Source organism: Pagrus pagrus, assembly GCF_965226575.1.
Source record: "Pagrus pagrus genome assembly, chromosome: 6".
In the NCBI taxonomy this organism is placed as follows: domain Eukaryota; kingdom Metazoa; phylum Chordata; class Actinopteri; order Spariformes; family Sparidae; genus Pagrus; species Pagrus pagrus.
The window spans coordinates 20,196,621-20,215,163 of record NC_140190.1 but is presented as its reverse complement, the minus strand read 5'-3'; positions in this window follow the sequence as shown (position 1 = coordinate 20,215,163).

The following is an 18,543-nucleotide window of genomic DNA, read 5'->3' as shown; positions in this document are numbered from 1 at the left end:
CTTGGAAATGCAGAAATTACGAGGACCAATCATAAGTTAGATTTCTTTATACATTTTTTTAATTTCATATTATTTGTCAAATTCATCCTCAAAACAGATAGGGGGCAGCATATCACCAGAGTAACCGTTAACCGTTGGTAGCTGCTGTTAGCGAGTTAGCTCAATTAGCTGAGCAGCAAGCGCTCTGGACGGGGGAAGGTCGAGGCTTGCTGGTTAGATATCTCTATTATTATTGTTATTTCTTCACATTTTATTAATAAGTTTAGTTCATTTTTGAATGTTTTCAACGAAAATCGTACATATTGCACCTTTTTAAATGAAATATTCAGGTGTTTTAGACATTTAATTCACCAAGCGTTTTATATAGTTTCCCTTTATATTGAACAGGCAATATGCATCACATTGCATTAGGAAACAATTAAAACAATTTTAAATTCCCCTGAAGAAATGGAAACCAAAGGAAAATATGAAGTGTTTGTATTTCATGTATTCGTTGGTCATGACTGTTGTTTATATGTCCAAAAAGTAAACAAAACAGTGTTATTATATAGAAATATCTTCATCACTCTCAACCTTTTTGAACCTTTGTCCCAGTCATTAATCTGTATCGCACCTGTGTTATCACAGATGTTTAGCCAGTTCCTGTTTTGTGTCTGAACACAGAGAATCCATTTCATGTTGTGAAGAGTTTATGATTCTCTCCAGCATCCGTTGAAATTTAAAACAGTCCCAACATTTCAGGGATGCAGGGAGTCAAAAATAAAACATTACCTTGGAGAGCGGCATAGCCAAAAGGCAAAACACAGGAGTGAAACTGGGAAAAGAGCCACCTTATTGTCTTTACTGTGTCTGAACAGTTCCCAGAGTGAGCAGTCTCTCAGAGAGTCTCTCTATCTCTGTGTGCGACTGAAAGCGGCAGTAAATCATTTTGTACCGTGCAGGCATGGCCACCTTACACAGATAGGGGGATGGTTAAAGAGGGGAGGCAGGGAGAGGAAAAGAAAATGTTGTTTTTCTCAGTTCTTGTCATCCTCCCTTCTGATGAGCCTCTCTTCAACCTCAACCTTCCACCCGGAGGTTACGGCAGCGGTGGTGTGATTTTATATTTTCCCATAGGAGATCCAGTGCACGTCATCTCTGCTTTCCCCCACTGATTGTTCCATCAGAAACGGTCCTTTATATTTTATCATGATTGTTGTTATTATTATTTTTTAGGCTCTATAAATGACAACATCATGTAGGTTAAAATACTATCTTGGTGCATGAACGAGCTAAATGGGAATGCACATCAAATGAACACTGGCTGTTAGGGAAATAAACCTTTTACTTTTCTATTATACGACATAATAATTGCTGCCTTGCTGTCCTCTCCCATCACTCTCTTTGTCCTCTGTCCAGCTCTCTTAACAATACGAGCTATATCTCACAATGACTTTGCAGAAGACAGAACAAATGCAATCCATTTTATTTCTGTTCATTTCAGTTCAACTCAACTCATTTCATATCAACCCGGTCCAGTCAAACTCATTCTCTCCTCTAGCCCTTTATGTCTTGAACTCTCTCTCGCTTATTTTCAGTCCGTCTGAGCCGAGTAATCTTCTCACATTTTCAACTCCCCTTACTTCTGTCTCTCTCGAGCAACCACAGATTCGCAGCCACCTCACATTCACCTATTTTTATGCACATCCAACTAGTCTTTGTCTTTATTTACACCCTTCCATCACTGCCTTTCTTACTTCAGTTTGTGCTGGATGTTAGTTTTCCCCCTGTTGTTGCATGGCCCAGTCTTTCTACCATCCCCAAGCACCAACAAGAAAGGCGTTCAACTTTTTTTTTTAAGGACCGTAAAGACAAATGATTGTCCATTGCCAATAATAATAATTCTTAATAACTTTTCAAATTTTAAAGTCTCTGTCCAAATCACCACTTATGTATTCCATTTAATGGAAGGGATTTTGAACTAGTTTGAGGAAGAAATGCCTTCTCCTTCTTCTTTCATCATTCTTTTGATGGATCAACCGACTGGGAATGGTGGAGTCACACGTTGTACAACTACACACAACCCCATTGTTTTCAGAGCTGGTCAAATGATGCAAGCATAGTCTGGGGAGGAAAGAAAGGAAAAAGGTGGAGGATGTTGTACGCAAGTATCCAGACATGCCACTGCTCTTTCTTCTCCCCCCTTTTTTCCTCTCAAGTGTGTCTGTCCTCTGCTCCGGTGGAAGAAGGTCTTTCAGGAGCAGCCGAGTCTGTCTAAGCTGGCTTTAAAAAGCTGCAGGACTCGAGGAGCGCCGTGGTTCTCTTTTGGTGTCCATTTGTATATGCGGAGGTGGGGCTGCAAGTCCGGAGCCACAGCTTGTCACACGGTTTCATATTTCAAAAAACACATATGGGAAAATGACAAGTGAGTCACTTCGTCAAGTCGTATTGATTCACGGCAGGGCTGGGGGACAGAGCGAGTAATTGTCATTTACACACTCACGCAAAATAACTGGCAAATGATGGACGATGGTTTACAGTGGTGAGAGGGGGGATACGCAGTTGGGGAACGTGCATAAAAGCCTGACGGACAAGTGTCCAAAATGGGAACGTTTGTGTCCGCACAAAGGAAAGCGTAGAAGCTCTCAGTGCTCTTCTATCAAAGACTTTTCCCCCCTTAGCAAAGACACCCATCAACCACCATAGGATTAAAGATTAGAATGAGAGACTTTATTGAGTTGGAAGGCAGAGGAGCTTCAAAATGGTTGGACGGATGGATGAAAGATTGATGGGCATGAGGGGGAAGAAATGGAATAATTAAAATGGAGAAAGAAGGTTGTGGGCAGAGACAATTTCAAAGGAATCAACACGAAGTGAAAGGGTTGTTGGCGGAGAAGATTTCAAAATGAGCATGAGAGCATTATCTATGAGAGAGAACCAAAAAGGAGAGAGAGATACTGTAGAGGTAAGGGAGGGGTGAGGGCCAATAGAGCGATGTCTCTAATGTCTTTATAAGGCCATAAAATACTGCACTTCCTGGCCTCTCTCTAATTGCTGCGAGGGATGGGATGGGGGGGACTCGACTCTACCTGCCTGCTAAATGAGGCTTCTAAATCCTCACTGTTTGGCCTTGGGGGCTTTCTTTTGGATTGCTATGCCAGCAACATGGATGCGGAAGAAAAGAGAGAGCAACTAAGGAACATTTGAATATTCTTTATTGTTCTTTTCCTTGAGATCAAAGTTGAGAAGGAGAGATGAATGCAAAGAAAGACTAGGAGAGATCGGGGGAAAGTTCTGTACTTTAATGATCTCCTTGGAGTTAGCACGCCAGAAAATAAAGGTGGATGGAGAACGACGGGAGGGGGAGTGAGAGGAAAATTCAAAAGACGGAGTGCTAAGAGTAAAAATCTAATGTACTTCAGGCTATTCCTGACAATAACTACTTGAAAATAAGGCTGAGAAAGAACACACAGAAATAAAGAGGGGGGAGAGTGAGAGAAGGTTTTATTGACTCAGCGGGAAACGACCGTAGAAATAGCTACGCTTCCCAGAGGAGCTGTATGCTGAACTCTTCAAAATGTGAAAAGTAACGCTTGCCATCATTGGAAAAGAAAACATTTTCATTTCATAAAATGCTTGTCTAAGGGACCCTGCCCCAACCTCTAACCCTCAAGCAAGCAGAGTAACTAAACCGAGCCTTCAGAGGCAGAGAGAAGCTTCTTTTCTCTTCACAGACTCATTCTAAACTATGCCCTCAATACCTGCAGATGCACTTGAATGGAAGAGCCATTCATATCAATGGGTTGTTTGGAAATCAGACAGCATCAATTTGAGAACAGTGACAGTTTTGTGAAATGTTTGTGAGCACAGATCATAAAAGATAGCAGATGATAAAGCCCCTGCCAAAATAAAAGCCTTTAACTGTATCCAGGTATTTTATATTTAGGCCAAACAGATGTCCAAAGATGTGATGGATGTGTCTGTGGGCAGAACGGGAGAATTAGCTGTCTCACAGACAGAAAAAACACAATGTTATCTCTTCCATCTTTTAATATTTAATGACATCATTTTTCAGATGCTCGGATAGGAATGACAAAAATGCCAATAGTCACAAGTAATGCATGTTTAAATCATTTCGATAACATGGTGCACTGTCACCATCACTCCCACACTTATAGTTTTCCCCTTTCATCCGCTCACCCTATACGGTGCGCTGTGCGTTCGAAATGAATGCGGATGTCAGGCATTACGATTTTGTTTTCCAGAATGTCAAATTCCAGTGTTAATTTCTATCTTTTGTCACCGAGTTCACGAGCTGTGCGCCTAACTTTAGCTTATTTTGATGGTGGCAGTATGGGGCTGTATTGTGCCTCGACTTGCCACGCTACAGGAGCTGTATAACAGTTTTATCAGTGGGTGAGAGAATGAAAAGGAGTCAAAGGCAGCCCCCTAAGCTTTCCATAATGCGTCCCGCGAGGAGACAAAGGCCCGCATTCACTGCTGGGTGTCGATAAGACCTATCATTAGTCTGCCATTGGAGGTATTACCAACACACACAACACACTTATATACACGCACACACACATACGCAGAGTGCAGTACTTATTCCTGTAGCCATTCTCCTTTTCCACACACACAGGCATAAATATTCGTGTGCGTGCCAGAGGAGTGAAAGAGGCAGCCAGGCTCGACTTGAATCGAATAAAGGCAGAGGAGTGGACCCCCTGCCGCTTTCCCATCACAGCAGAATTCACTCAGCTGCACATGGCTGGGGCGTCCACGCTCAGCTGTACGCCCTGCGTTTCCCTATATATGGCTGAAACAAGCTTACGATTAAGAATACACAACCCTGAAATTTATGTTTATATGTTATATGGTCCTTTTATGGTGAAGAATATGTAGATTAGATTAACGGTGGCGTGTTCTTATAAAACTACGGCATGTATCCAGATGACTGAAGGCTGATGACTGATTATCAAAATATTCTTTAAACTCTTAAAAGTGGACTTCAACATACTGGCGGCACTTTAACCTTACATTTAGTTAGAAATCAAATATTTTTATCGCATCACATATAGGAGACATCTTTTTCCACACATCCGATTCAACTTGTTTTGTGGGCGATGCAATGTCCAAGCTGTGGTGACAGGCTTAGACAATTCAAAATTTTCAGCGTCAGAGGAAGACAACCCAATTGCAATCTGCAATTTTTATGTTTTTCTTCAAGGTTCAGAGAGGAGGGGAACAACATTTTAACAACACATTTTACATAATCATCCATCTTTGCTGACGACATCTTCGCCCTTCTAACCCTCAGGTGCGCATAAACTACAGGTTAGGAACTTTTTAAATACCAAAATGTGATATTAGTGGTCATCTTATCAGTATTGGCCATGAGAAGCAGGTAATTATCGGCTATTGGTATCAGCTGAAAAAAATTATATTGAGCGTTCCAACCTATGTTAATATTAAACTAGATTTATTTTACTTTCTACCTAAAAATGATCCCTCTACTTGCGTTACTCTTTATGATGTTTTGCACTGCCAAGTCTTTTGTGCATTATAAAACAACGGCACATTGACAAAATCCACATGTGGTTGACTGCGGTTAAAAGGTTGAGGCTGGCTGCCAGCTGTCCTGATGATAGAACTCCTCGTTTACAGTAATAATACCAATGTCTCAGAATTAATGTGGTATTGACTTATTGATGATAAAACGCTACACAGACTACATTTACTTAACAAGACAGGAGTAAAATGAGGTGCAAGAGGAGGAGGAGGAGGAGGATGGTTGGGTTTCCTATTAAGGTTTTTTAGTGCGTGTGTTTGTGTGTACACTTGGGGGAGGACGACAGCACTGCTGTCTAGGTCCTAAGTAGATGATGGACCGTAGCTCGTATTCCCATTCCCTCTCATTAGCTCAGCCCCCTGAGAATATATGAGGTTACTTACCTTCCCTTGCTCTGAGATCCCGGCCAAACGCCAAGCGTCGGCTGAGGGTCATTAGCCTCGCTGCTTGGAACAAATGGCCTTCGATAGCATCTCAGCTAAAATACAGCAGCAGCAGATTAACCCCATGATCCTTGGAGGATAGGAATATTGAAAACATCAGGAAGAAAGGAGTAGACAGGGGTGACGGTCATCTTTTTTAAAACATCTTTCCGTCTTTAATGTGCTCCTTCGTGCTTGTGTTCGTTTGTTTTTTCGCCGGAGATTTTAAGAGTCCTCCTTTTTTTTTTTTTGGCCTTGGAATCTCATTGCGCTTCAGCTAAACATCACAGTTGTTTGGCTGAAAACAAAAACCGCAGAGAGAGAAGTGGGCAGAGGATCAAAGCCAGAGGAGGATTTGTCTGGCAGATAGTCGCTGGGGTCCTGCCTGTGTAGACTCTCTTTCTCTCTCTTTCTCTCTCGCTCTCTGTCTTTACACCACTAGGTTGCCCCCTCACACTGCCAGATTGAAAATTATAGATCATGAAAAAGAACAGTGCAGTCACAACAACCTCTTCCCTGGAGCAGACGCCTCCTTATTACAAAGTGTGTGTGAGTGTGTGTGTGTGTGTGTGTGTGTGTGTGTGTGTGTGTGTGTGTGAGCATGCACACGTCGTCTCCGCTTTCCTTTTCTTTCATCTAAGCGCGCGGGTTTTGATATTATCGGTATTTCATCCCATCTTTTTTGATATGGTAAACAATTTGCCACTTGATTTTAACATCCTGTAGATTCTGTTATCAAAAGACACTCCGCACGAACTATTAAAGTCTGGGATCATTTACAAGTCGTAGGGATCCAGGGGGAGATTATCTGACATAAAAACAATATAAAATCAGATATTCTTTCTAACCTCAGTGAAAATAAGCCCTCGCAGCGCTGAAAAGGTTTATTCCATCTAAGGTCAATGTGTTCACCGAAGCGTTCTTTCCATAAGGCCTCGGTGAGGTTTGTGGCCTGTTGGTGGGGGGGGGTTGCTCAGATGTCTGTTTTGGGCAGGAAGACACGCCCAGAGGATGGATATAATTAAGACTAGTGACTCGTTTTTTTTTTTTGTTTTTTTTTGTGAGAAAGGAGGGTGTTTGGGTAACTGCTCTGGGTGGTCTAGCTCTACATGTCTGTACTGGTTTTATTACAAACAGGCACAATATGTTAAGAACACAGACGTATCCTGACAAAGCACAAAGATGAGTGCGTGCTGTGTGCTCCGACATACAGAGATGTCACTTGTTTCCTGGTCTGTTGATTGTTTGGGCATGGCGCAGCAGATTTTTGGAAGAAAAAAGCAGATCTGATCAAAGCAGTTGGTAGACATACCTGACATTCATAGAGCTACACTAACAAATTATTATTTTGCTTCATGCCGTCTGCATTCCAACACAGAACCAGCTTTTTAGCAACTTTTACCATCGGTGCCTTTTATCTGGAGGACTTCATCTAAGCATCCTAAAGTTTCATGCTGGTCTTTATCCAAACACTGAAGTAAAGCCATGTGGGCCAGATAAAGCTTGTATACTGTATACAGCATGTACACAAGGTTACCATTAAGACTCTCTACTTCATTTTTTTTTCCTTCTGCATTTGTATTTTTCTGCAAACCACAGATATGTCAAATTTGTATATTTCATATATTAAAGCTGCTGTTGTTTTTTTTTATTTTTTATTATTTAAAATAAGTGACACGCAAATGTCCTGATGTCTCGTATAAAATATCCAGTTTTGTTGCCCCAAAGTTAGCTGCGAAATGTCGCGACACTCATTAAAAATATAATCAGTTTTGTGCCATGCCCTCCGGCGCCTGATATGAAAGTCCGCTCATATACAGTCAATCCAAAAATGACATGATACACATTGTACAAATGTTGATACGATAGCCTTCCAATTTAACATACCTGCGGTTTACAGAAACAGACAATGCCAAACTTTTGTACTATAAAACTTGTACAAAGGGTTTTTCCATTGAGAGCGGACATCTTAGTCTAATGAGTATCTTTATATTTCAACCCTGGGTGGCCCACTGGAAGTTCCAACTCTTAACTCTTGTAATATTTGTGCTGTTACTTACCCACTGAGCCATGCAGGACCACAAGTACTGAAAGCAAGAGCTTTTTATTAATTACTTCTAGCTGGGTCACTAGAAATAAGGTGTTAGCATCTTGCGACTGTCTTAGCGACACAGTTTGTCACAGTTGAGTCAATCTAAAAGTTAGACACGTCAATCTGGTTCACACAGTTCCTTTTCTGACACATTTGGAAAACAAACTGTAACTTATACGAGGCCTCCTTTGCTTAGTGGAAAAAGAACACGAACTGCAACTCCAGTTAATCCCACAACAAGGGCTTTTCAAGCGCCCGATCCTGATTAATAGCATCTTCTCGTTAACACATAAACACCCCGTGTACCATCAAACCCTCACGTCCGTTAATTTGCAACTTCTTTTTTTTTCATCTGTGTGAATTGGCTCATTTAGCAGGCAGCGAGAACACAGATCTTTATTGTTGCATCTTGTTTTGAGGGGTCCTAAACACGTGGGTGGTCGCAAAGTTTTTTTTTGTTTTTTTCATGTACTGAGCGGCGCATGGATCTGTTAATGAGAGTGTAAATTGGTGACTCCGTGCCGGGACCTTAATGACGGAGGTGCCCTCCGTGGTCTCGGCAAGTCTGCTAACTGGAGCAGAGACAGAGAGCGGGATGGGAGTGGGGGAGAGACAAAACAATGTGAGAGAAATGGAGAGGTGGGAGAGGAATGTTGGTTAAAAAAAACATAGCTGTAGGAAGGAACATACCATAGAAAAGGATACATAAGCTTGGTCAGACACAAATAGTAAATTACGCGTATATTCAAGGCGTTTGAAAAGAGAAAGAGAGACGAGGGAGGCATTTCTTAGCTGGCATGAAAGGTTTTAATTTCTCCTTCGGCTGTGGTGAGCAGCTTTCCTGTGCTGCCCCGTTTCACTGTATTCAACATCAAAGTGAAGTATGAACAATTGAGGCAATTTTTCATCTGGCCAAGGTCAATCATTGTTCTTTCTCTGTGAATGTAGATCCGGCTGAAAAGAACCATATTTCAGTGGCAAGTCTATTTTAGCGACTCACCTTTCAACAACCTTTTGGCACCATTTTTTCATTCTTTTTGTGCGCGTTTTCATTCGCAACCGGGTTTTCAGATTGCACGTGTAATTTCTAGGAAATTTCAGGTCCATTTATTACAGCTGTGGTGTTATTTTCTTAGCAGGGCTTTCATTGGCAGCTGTGTCTAGACTGCTTTAAATAATACATAGGACTCCCTGCGTGTAATATGAAGGAAAAAGCTGATTTACATGAACACAAACGATTTCTGCCACATATAATAAAATGTCAAGGTTGAAGTTGGCCGTAGACTCTGCACACAAATTTGTAGTTTAGGATCAGGGATCTGTTCCAGGATCAAATTAAAGATCCAAAGCTCCAGTTCTTTTTGTTTACACAAACTAAAAATGGAACTGGTTAGGACATACATAGCATGCTTAAACACAGCACATTAAGATTTGTGGATGTCTTTAGCAAGAAAGTCTTGTACATGCCAAATCTAACTTATGACTGCTCAAAGGAGTTTTTCAGCCAAAGGCGTAAAAAGGTCTCTGAGGGACTTTTTAAAAATCATTAATTCGGGCAAAATGGCTTAAAAAACATTGACGATTACGTCTTCCACGGGAACTTTAATATGCTTATTGACCACAAATGAGCCTGCAGCTCTCACAGTACACTGTGTGTCTCATTATTAATCACAATGGGAGACCAAAAGGCATTTGAATCAAAGAGAACATCAGGGGATGCAGAGATTAACCATAATGGAAAAACTGTGATGGGATCCGAAACTACAACTAATACCACTACTCCTACTAACACTACTATTACTAATAACAATATGTGTCGAATTTTTTTCCCCCTTAAAATTACAGATAATGTTGTACAGTTCCCACGCATCTAATTTCCATGCTTTCCTCATGCTCCAATACAGATGTTTTTTGTACCGCAAATTAGCTTTACACTGTGCTTGATTTTCTCAGCCTTAAAAGTGATCTACAATAAAACAGAATTATTATCACCATGAACGATTCATGCCACCTTTCACTTGAGAGCAAACATTTTGAGTCAATGTTTCAATGAGTCAATCATCCATAAATGAATTTGCAAGAATTTTAATGCTAATTTGACAGCCAGGAAAATTGTACGTTTTCATTATTTTCTGACATTTTAAAAACCAAACTATTGATTGATTAACCTAGAAAATAATTGTCAGATTAATCGGTTGTGAAAAAAGTTGTTTAGTTCACTTTTTTCCTCCTTTTTGTCCCCTCATGCTCTGGCAGAGTAGTTCAAATAACAGACCGACTTTATTCACATGGACAATGTTGCATCCTTTCCCACACTGACATCATAAGGATGCTTTTGTTTTGACATCTAAGCCTTAAGTTTCTTCACAAAGGCAGACATGTGTATATACATACAGGCATAAGGACATGTGTGTAGTAAGGCAAGATTCAAACAGAAGCAGGCAAGCATGACTAAAAACAAAACAACTGAAACCAGAACTTAAAATCCGATTAATCTGATCAAATAAAACACTAAACACAGTTACAGATCTCATAAACACATAAATGTCTCATTGAAAAGAAGTAAATACAATTTTTTTTTCGGTTAGCCAATAATAATCTTTCTTCAAACGAATTAAATTGTGTATAAGCTGAATACCAGGAAGGCTACATTAGTTGCCCCCTACATCTCCAGGTTGTTCCGCCTTTTTATTTTTTTCCCTTTCCATCTGGTCAACTTAAGAAGTAATACTCAGAAATTCTTTTTGATAATTCATTCTGTCTCAGCGCACATCACTGCCGGCCTCATCATGCTGCGGGTACGTCAGACGCTCGGCTGCACATAATACATTTCAGTCGGTGCTGTCATTATCCCGACATTCCTTATTGTGTTTAAGGCACCACATAAAAGCACATCAGCCGTGATTCGGCTTTATTAGAAGAGACACAACAGCCATCGCGACACAAGACCACTGTGCCTGTTTATCTGACTGCAAAGTGGCTTCAAAGGCTCATTCCATATGTTTGTGTTAGCGGGGCTCTTGTTCATGAGGCATCACGTTTTTTTCCCCCTTCTCTTTAAACCACCTAGCTTGGGTCCAAACTTTGTTCTTTTTTTTTTTTTTATAAGATGGATCATGTGTTAATGTACACACACGGCGGCTCCTTGTCATTGTTTGTCAGGACCACCCAGAGTGTATATTGGGTTGTGAGTGGGCTTGTTGTACATATATAATCATGTGTGAGTTCTTTAGAGGGGATGAAGCACGGACTTATTACAGCTAATACTGTTACACACATCAGTCAGTGCTGCTGAATAATTGAAGTGCACCTCACAGTGCGTGTTTGTGTGTGACATTTTAATAACACGGTTTACCAAACAACACCTGAATTTATCCTGCGCTTTCTTCTCCTCTGTTTGTTTTCTGCCCAGGTCCAGACACGAAGGAGGCATGCACGCACACACACACATGCATCGGCACCTAGAGTCTGTCTGCGGTCTACCACCAGCCTGCCACACACACGCACACACACATCAGCCTGTTACGGTAAGAATCAGAGACCACCGAGTTAGGGGGATAATAATGGTGTGAATGTGAGAAAACAAACTCATTATCTTCTGCTGTTTTCTTCTCCGAGTAATTTAAAGACAAATTGACTGCTTGTGTTCCAAAATGCTCTAAATTCAGTAATTAAAAAAATAAATAGCAACACATTAAACAACACGTGATACACTCTGAAAAGTAGTTTCTTAAATAGGCTATTAAAAGAATGTCTTATTTTGTCAAATTTGGATGTACCATTTTGGAATAAATCCTAAATTATGCATTTTTATAAGGGGTAATTGAAAGTGTCTTCGGTCATGCATGCCATTTGTAGTGTGTGTGTGTGTGTGTGTGTGTGTGTGTGTGCGCGCCCTCCTTTTTTTTCTTTTTCCATCAGTCAAAACCAATCTCCACAAGTCGAGTTTTAACAGCCGCGCCACATATCCCACAAACCCCCATATCCAACCCCCCTCACCCACCCTGTGCCCCTCCCAGGCTTCCCAGCATCCTGCTTCGCCCTCCATCCAAAAAAACATGCGTGCTGAAATTACAGTGTGTGAGGCGGCATTGTGGGAAACCCTTCCCTCCCTCTCAGCCGCCATATTTGCCCTTCTTGGCCCTCTTTATCTTTTTCTCATTCCGCTACCGTTTTGGACGGAGTCGGGCGGGGTTTTATTTTGATGCTCATTAAACGGCTGTCCGTGTTAATTTGCATCAACAGTTAAAGTGACTTAAGTTCAGACTGAGGTGAACCAGGGATTAATGCACTTCTAAATAAGATTGGCCTCTTTGTATTGATGGGTTTTTTATTTTTTGGCCTTCACAAATTACAATTAAGATGGTAGTTTATCCTTTTATGATTAGCGAACCTCCTTGTTTGTGTTTTGTGAACTGCTTTGAACACAACAGCTCATAAGTAAACTAAATATAATTAATTCGCTTTGATCTGTCCATAATATTTCCAGATTATCATGTTTAGGTAAACAAAAAAACAGAAGTTAACACTGGAACCTGATCGATACCTGTTTTTTAGGGGTGATGCCAATATTAGGCAGTAAAAAATGTAAAAAACGGCCAATAAACATACAATTTTCGTATTGCTCCTTTAAATATGGTTATCAAACACAAAGGTGTGTAATGGAGGCAGGATATTTACACAGTTTAGCAATACATTTTTTTGTTTAAAATGACATCAGTGCACTGAAACAGTAAACTTCACTGAGATATAATAATTGTAAATTAGCCCACGCATTTTTTCTGCAGAATAATCTCTGATAAAAAAAAAAAAAAGATTCCATATCACACATTTCAGACAACATATACGGTGATACTGATATCTGTGATAATATCAGCCACCCGAGATATCGGTCAGGCTCTAGTTACAACTTCAATTGTGCTCCAATGGCCTAATTTCTTCAACAAAATCGAATCTAGTATAGTTCTTCTGTTGCGTTATCATTGAGCCGATGTTGATTCAGTGTTCGTCCGCTGAGGTAAGAGAAACATGCAAATCTAAACTCTGGATCTTTATTTATTTTATCTGCAAATTAAGCAGAATGCACCTGAGAAGAAACGTGAATTTCACATTTGTTTTTGAATGCAGGAATGACATATGAATTAGCTATATGGTGTTCATATTTTTCAAGATATCAGAGATTCAATGAATATATAAAATGGTGTCTGTCGGGTTTGTGGTCCATTTATATCCAATGTCTCAAGATGGGATACATCAAAGACGCACTTAATATATGGAAGGATCAGACATAAAGATCTATAGTGGATTATATTTCAGGATATTAAATGTATATTTCACGGATGGGCGTCCCATTCCAGATTTTCAGGGTCCAATCCGTTTATGGAGATATCTCAATATATGATCTGTATATTGTCCCTATCTTCAACAAATACATATCAACACCTCGGCTTTTTTTCCAGTGTTAATGCTTATGAGTTTGGCTACTATTTTTAATGCATTTAACTCAGTAGTGTATCATTTTTTATGCACGCATAAGTCTAGAAGGTCCTTCCCCAAAGTGACATTGACCTTGGTAGTAGTCCTGAGCAGCGGTTGCCAGAAAAGACCAAAGAGTGCCATCTGCAAAGGCTTAAACAGAAAATCCAATGAAGAAAATTTAGCAAAGATATTACAGCACGGCACTGCAAAATTAATAAACGCACAAATGACAGAGGAAATTCTCGGATTGCTGCTTGCACGAAAGCTACTTAAATCAGAAAGCAGCCCCGTCCTCTTGGTTTCTAGCTCTAGGTTAACTGACAGTGCCGCCCTCACAGCAACCCTGTTACTAACCAGCTGTAATGACACACTCCATCAGTTGGGCTTTGCCCGAGCGGGGCTAGCTTGGTTAACAGCCGGCCGATGTGCGGCGTGAGAGTCTGTGTGTGCGTGTGTGCCGGCTATTAAAGCGCTTGAGAATCAGAGAGGAAAGGAGTCGCGCTGCTAATGGATGTGTCTATTGATGTTCCCATTTAGCAGCACACTGTAAACGATAGGGCAATGATTGTGTGGAAGACGGAAGGAGGTGGAGGAGGAGTGGAGAGCGGTTTGGCTGGGCGATGATAATGACAAGGAAGGTTATTATTTGGCACCCTGCGGAGTCTCTCTCTGCTTTGCGTGTGTGTGTGTGAGAGAGAGAGAGAGAGAGAGAGAGAGAGAGGCACTCTTCCTCCAGCTCTCTCACTCCTCTCTCGTCCTGCCTATTGGCTATTATTCTCTTCTCGCTTTTTTTCTCCCCCAGTCCACTCCTCTCTCACGACATTACTCACTGCTGCTAGTCTACATCCACCTCTATTCCTCTTTCCTCAATGGCCGTCGCTTTTACTTAAAAAAGTCCAGTGAGGACATCTTTTCTAAAACCGCAGAAAGAGAAGTAAAATGCAGGATAATGCAGCAAAATAGTGTCTTGTTTTAAAATTTTAAGGGTAGCAGGTTGCCCTTGAAATATTGATTTACTCACCAGAAAGATTTTTTTTTTTTTTATTCCCAGCTGTGTGTGCGTGTGCGTGTATGCCTGTGCCCTGTCAGTTCCAATCAGTATGTGTGTGATGAATATGAATACGGTCAGCCTGCCTGCAGGTTTGGCAGGAGACCACCTCCAGCTGGACTCAGACCCCTACTCAAGTGTGTCTGTGTGTGTTTTGTGAGCGAGGCTGTACACGTCAGACTGCATCTGTCAGCGCCGTGACAACCTGAGGATGAAATAACGGGGAAAATATACAACTTAATACACCGCTTGACACAAAAAGCATCCAGTTTCTGCGATCGAACCCTTTGTTCCTACTGAATTTAGATGTGCAAAGATCCTCTACAAAGTGCGATGTATTGAATTTAGATGTTTGAAACAGGTTTTGCTAGTTCTGCTAAGTGCTTGCAAATGTTTGGAGGTTTTATGTTCTTGTTTCAGTGCACGCACAATCCTGCCTTCCTAACTTCCTTTCCTCCAATTACTGTAATCAGCCCCATTCTTTCCAGTCACTGTGTGTGTGTGTGTGTGTGTGAGTGTGTGAGTGTGTGTGTGTGTGTGTTCTTGTTAACCACATCGTTTGCTAGAAGGTTAATACTGTTTAAATGTGTAAATATCTTGTCAGTGTATTAAAAGTCCATCTATTCTCTCTATGTCTGTGTGTCTGTAATCGCAGGGCAGCAGATAAAGAGGGAGACGCCATTCCAGCTGTGAGGAACTGGAAGGAGTCGACACACACTCACACAAACGCACACACACACACTCGTCACACACACAGCCGGAGGCGTGTGAGCAGGTGAGCATTAAGTCAGGCAGCTAAACAGATCACGTCGCGGTATGATATCTGCAGACAGGCAGACAGAGGAGGCCGGTCTGTACCTGCAGGCAGAGAGCAACAACTCACAGCACCCTCGCCAGGAATTTCCTCCCCCTCCTGAGAGAGAGGGAGGGAGGGAGGGGAGAGGGGGGTGCATAAAGTGGGGTTTCCACAGAAGTGTTTTCATGCAAACCAAAAACTAAAGCCGCATTTAAAAACTGGCAGGTACTTTTTTCTGATTCTTTTCAAATACCTTCACTGTCATAAAATATTCTTATTATGACGTGAAGCAGTTATTTTTGTTTTTTGATAAAAAAATGTGACGAGAAGACACATTCACCATCAAAGGATTTCAAAAGAGTCTTTGTTTCTCCCATTAAAAGTGCATTTAAAGCTCTAAATATTACCAAAATAAGCTGACAATAAAGGACACCATCATCATTACTCGGTTCATCAAGGTCATACATTGTTTCTCGTTGCAGTTTAGAGGTGCAATTCGTAAGAATATGAGTTTAAAAAAAAAAAAAAAATACAATTATCAACAGAATGTGAGAAAATAATCGTTTCGACGTCATGTCAAAGATATAATGTGAAGTAAGCATATATCAGCTGAAGTAGGCATACTAACAAGCCCCAGCCTGCCCTTTCTCGCAAAACCTCTCCAAGCTCCCAGTCCAGACCACAAGCTGCACGGCTAACTGAGTTAACTAGCAAACGGCGGCTACAGTTGGCAGTAGTTAGCAGTGACTCAGGTGCTGACCCCAATTTGTTTGGCGTAAGAATTCAAAAGGTGGCCAATTCTTACATATTTCACCTTCAAATAATTGTAGCAATTTCTATTTTTGTTAAGTTTAAAGCTACAGTTGTAGTCTCATCTATTCAATTCTATTCAATCTGCTTTTGCCTCACAGATGTAATTTTTTATTTTTTTTTCCTAAGCACAAGTTTGTCATAGCATACCTTAAATTACACAATAATGTAAGTTTACACCTGATAGGAAAGCGAGGAAAAAACACTGTGGAACAAAAACTGTCCCGATGTGCCCCCTCCTCCTTTGGCGGCCACATGTTTAGCCCAACATTCTCCCTTAACCCCAGTCGATGAAGGAAATCCTTTGACATCCAAAAAGAACGGCACATTCACACGCTGCTGTAATATCGAGTGCGAGCCTCTTTTGTTAAAATGGAGTAATCCGATCGCCTCCTGCACGATTTCTCTTTCTGGAATTACTGGGCTGTTTTGACAGTGTCCGCAGGACTAATTGTGAAACTTTGACAGTATCCGTTTCGCAAACTTGTTCTGCGAGTTTGCCTCTGTAAAGCAGCTTTGGCATTTTTATTTTTTTCACAAGTTTTTATAGCTTCCTTTCATTCACGGTCTGCTCGGCATATGTGTCCTTTATCGTTGGCGTCCTGTATCACATTCACAGTATTTCCCCTTTGAGGGATGCCAATTGCAGTTGTGTTTTTCAACTGTTGTTGCTTAAGAGAACCTCAACACAAACTCGCTTCTCTTCTCGTCCGTCCACCTTTATCCTCTGCTTGAAGTTGATTCAGGAAGATCGTCCGTGTTCGTGACCACCATTATTCCTCGGATGAGTTTTTTTCTTCTTGTGTTTTTCAAAGCTCTTAAAATTCAGCAAGAAGAAGAAGAAAAAAAAAAAAAACCGCCTCCTGAAATTTTTACAAGTCACAACTCTCCCCACACAAACTACCGCATCCACTTATCTAAAAATGATTCAGTGGTTAAATGTCAGAGCTGTCCGTGCCATTAAGGCCAGCATGTTTGAAGGACGGACACCCTTGCGTGCCCTCCCCCTCCTCCCCCCCTCTGTCTCTTCTTATTCCTCTCACTCTCACCCTCTCTCTCCTTCCTCTCTCCCCCTCAGCTCCCTCATCATCCACCCACCCGTCCCAGGCTGGTTTGAGGGCTGATGTGCAGACCTTGTCATTCAGATTAGGGCCACATTGTCAGCTCAGGGCCCTTCTCTCTCTAGTCGCCTGTCCCGGATCTTTCTTCCTACTGTCACCCTCGTCCCGCGGCCAGATAAGACCTTATAAAGCAACATTCCTTCTCATCCACTTCTGTCAATTCCAACGCTGTCACTCACATCACTGTTCGGGAGAGTGGAGAGAGGCCGAATTAGCAGTGTCCCTCGCAGCAAGGACTGTGCTTTTTGGTCCGAGCCGGGGTGACGTGTCAGCAGCTAGAAAACAGTTTTGAGGTTGTTTTTTTTTATCACAACTGAGAAGCTTTTCAGAGGAATATATTAAATGAGATAAACAGGAAATGATAAAGTTGAAGCAACTCTAAAACTAAAACTGAAGAGTGATAGCGTTGTTTTTAACTTTTTTTAAGTTTTCTGTGTGAAATGAGTATTTGGCAGGACATGACATACCCACCCCATTATCTTACTCACTCCTTACTCTGCTCTGTAAAACAGTCCCAGCAACATATTTATCATCCAACCACATCTTGACTCACCGCCACAGTTTTATTGTCACATCCTATCTAATTGCTTCAGCAGCTCTGTGGCATTTGATGTTTGTGCTTCTCACAAACTCTGCGCCCTTTTTTTTTTTTTTTCTCATGATGAGCAGCAATGATTCAGCAGTGTGTAACAAAACCTTTCACGCAAGATGGCCGACAGTTCCTTTACTGGTAAGATGGGAAACAAAAAAACAACAACATAGTTCTCAGCCACAGTGCCACATCATAGCGAGAACAACAGACGCTATTGATCAGGGTGAGTCGACAGTTTCGTACCCGGTGTCTTCCTCATCCTCCACCTTGCATGAAGCCCTCGAGGCAGCGCTGGTTCCTCTCTAGAGGCAGCGCCGCTGTGCTTCAGTTCAGCACACGAGGACTAGCTGCAGCCCCCGCCCAGGTGCTGTGTTTACTAACTCCTGCTATGAGTCAGGAGTTTCAAGATGACTTCCCTCTTCTAACTGCTGCTTGTAGTGAAATAAAATGTGCTCACATACCCTGACACTGTCTTTCGTGTCATAAAGACCACGTGTCATGGAAGTTAATGGTGCGTACTGAGCTCAATGGCATTGCAAGTATTGAAGAAGAGGTGGGGCAAAGCCAGAGGAAAGCACAGGGGGCAGAATCTCTTTTAATAATAAATCTAATGATAACATTAATTTTATATGTTTA